Genomic DNA, 3,466 nt, shown 5'->3' with positions numbered 1-3,466 from the left:
ATGTTTTCTGCTCCTTCAAAATATTAACTGGCCTATGGAGCATAGAAAGGGAAGGTGGTGTGGAGAAAACCAAGTCTTCATCAAGCTTATGGAAATCCACAGAAAATGTTCAAAATTGAGAAACCAAAAACCAGGTATATAAGCATCTTATTTAGAAATATGCCAGTAAATTTCTGGTGCTATTTTTATTTTTTTAAAACCATGTGAATGCTATTGCTGTGAGATTTTTCAAAATAATTGTTATTGTGGTAAAATATGTCTTAGCCTACTCAGACAGCCATAACAAAATACCATAGATTGGGTGGCTTAAACAGCAGAAATTTATTTCTCACAGTTCTGGAGGCTGAGACATCCAAGATCAAGGTGCTAACATGATTGGGTTTTAGTGAGGGCTCGCTTCCTGCCCTGAAGACAACAGTCTTCTCACTGTATACACATACACAGTGTGCACGCATAGAGAGAGAAAGCAAGCTCTATGGTATCTCTTCTTACAAGGGCACTAATCCCATGATGGGGCCCTACCCTCATGACCTCATCTAACCCCAATGACCTCCTAAAGGCCCCATCTCCAAATACCATCACAGTGGGGGTTAAGGTTTCAACATATGAATTTTGGAGGGACATGAACATTCAGCCCATGGCACTATATATAACTAAAATTTGCCATTTTAACCATTTTCAAGTATATAATTCAGTGGCATTAACTGAACCATATTACATGAATCACAATGTCGTATAAACATCATTGCTATCTATTTCCAGAACTTTTTTATCATCCCAAAGAGAAACTCTGTATCCATTAATCAAAAACTCCCTACTCCTCCCTCTACACACACCCTGGTGACCTCTAATGTACTATAGATTTGTCTATTCTAGGTGATTCATGTGAGTGGAATCATACAATATTGGTTCTTTTCTGTGTGGCTTATTTTCATTAGTACAATGTTTTCAAGGTTCATCCATGTTGTAGCATCGATCAGAATTTCATTCTTTTATATGACTGAATAATATTCCTCTGTATGTATACTGCACATTTAGTTTATTCATTTATCCGTTGATGGACATTTGGATTGTTTCCACCTTTTCCCTATTGTGAAAAATGCTGCTGTAAACATTGGTGTACAAGTATCTACTTGAGTACCTGCTTTCAATTCTTTAGGGTATATAGATAGGAGTGGAATTGCTGGGTCATATGGTAACTCAATGTTTAACTTTTTGAGAATCACCAAACTGTTTTCTACAGCAGTTGCACCATTTTACATTCCTGACAGCAATGCACAAGAATTCCAATTTCTCCACACCCTCCTCAACACTGGTTATTTTTAATTTATTTTTTATAATAGCCATTCTAGTAGTGTGAAGTGTTTTCTCTTTGTGGTTTGATTTGCATTTTCCTAATAACTAATAATGTTGAATATTTTTTCATGTGCTTATTGGCCATTGGTATATCTTCTTTAGAGAACTGTCTGTATAAGCCTTTTGCTCATTTTTTAATTGGGTTGTTTGTTTTTTGCTGTTGAGTTGCAGGAATGTCTTTGATTTTTAAAAAATTAATATATAATAAAAATATTAACTTGGTGTGGCCCTTACTTAACTACATGGCATCCTTACAACTCCTGCTCAGTTATTAATCATGTCAGTTTCCCACCTTCTAAAAGAAGCTTCTGACTGCTGCAGTACATCTTTTCAAACCAGATTATATGAGTTGTGGAGAGTTCCCATGGAAAGTGATTGGCTGCAACTGGGCTCAAGTGACTACCCCTGGACCAATCAGCTGTGGGCTGGGTATATGGAAGCTCCATAACAGAAAACACAACTGCCGAGGTGACAGAGGCTGTGGGTGCGGGATATTCCTAGAAGGTAGAGTGAGAGGGGAAAGCTTTGATTGACATTGATAATACCCTACTCACTAAGGCCTCTGCAAAATTTCCCAGAGTTCTCCAGCCCTCCATAATCCTTCGCCTCCTATCTGTACAGCAGTCTCTAGATTCTTTTTTTTTTTTTTTTTTCCGGTGGCTGGCTGGTACAGGGATCCAAACCTGTGACCTTGATGTTAAAAGGCTGTGCTCTAACCAAGCACTCTCTTCATTCTTAACCAAGCAAGTATTTATTCCTGCTAATCATTATTCAAATTTTGAAGTATATTTTCTGTTGTTGAATAAATGTATGCCTTCTTTCTCTCAGTTACATTGTAAGATCAAGGCAGGGCACCTGTTCTATACCTCCCTCCCACCCTACAAGGAGGCTATCACCCTGCCAAGCTTTTGGCCACTGTGTAATGGTACCAGCTTTGGAGTCAGACAGACTTGGCTCTGTGACTTACTACCTGTGTGACCACAGACAAGTTATTTTACCACTTTGAATCTCAGCTGCACCATGTAAAATAGGGACAACGATACCCACCTACAGGTCTGTTATAAAGATTAAACTAGATAATGAATATACATGTGCATAACCAATTATTATATGGGCCCAAATATATGTCGACCTCCCATTATAAGCAAGATCTGAGATATAATACATAAGCAAGCTTTTGGGGAGAGAGGAATATGGGGAAATGTTGATCACAAAGCTTCAGTTATGCAAATGTGCACAAAGCTTCAGTTATGCAAGATGAATAAATTCTGTAGTTCTAATGTTTAGCATGGTGACTATTGGTAATGATACTGTACTAATACTTGAAATTTGCTAGGAGTAGGTCCTAAGTGTTCTTGTCACACACATGCAAAAATGGTGACTACTATATGTGAAGTGATGAATATGTTAATTAACTTGATTGTGGTGATTATTTCACAATGTATACATATATCAAATCATCAAGTTGTACATCTTAAGTATATACAATATTAAAAAATTAGGAAAAAACTGAGTGAAGGGTATACTGGAACTCTGTTCTATCTTTACAACTCTCCTATAAATCCAAAATTAAAAGTTTAATTTTAAACCCAGCCACATCTAGGCAAGCTGCTACCACCACCACGGGGCCTCACTGGGGTCCTGAGGCACGGAGCGGGGGAAGCTGAACCCAGCTACAATTAGGCAAGCTGTTGCCACCAACCTGGGGCCCTGCCGGGGTCCTGCAGCATGGAGCCAGGAGAAGCCAAACCCAGCTTCAATCAGGTAAAGAGCACACCAAAAACACCATTTCCACATAGGTAGCCAACCATAGCCACTGCAATTGCCATGGCTGCCACAAAAACAGCTAGTCTCTATAATAGCAGTCACAGCCACCCTGCAGATAGCACACCAGACTCTCAACTGTCAGTGGAGACCAAAAAAAAAAGAGGTCCTCCCTCTCCACAAAGCACACTTTGAGTAATAGAAGAAGCATCTGATTTATGATAATAAGGGAGGACTTGATCACACCTGTCTCAGTACCAGACGGATCATCTAGGCAACAAACCAACAGAAGAACAGTTAATCTATCAAATGGAGAGAACAAAATTATGGTTATTGGGGGGGGGGG

Source organism: Galeopterus variegatus, unplaced genomic scaffold, assembly GCF_000696425.1.
Source record: "Galeopterus variegatus unplaced genomic scaffold, G_variegatus-3.0.2 Scaffold529, whole genome shotgun sequence".
NCBI classification, from domain to species: domain Eukaryota; kingdom Metazoa; phylum Chordata; class Mammalia; order Dermoptera; family Cynocephalidae; genus Galeopterus; species Galeopterus variegatus.
This window is presented reverse-complemented; position numbering follows the sequence as displayed.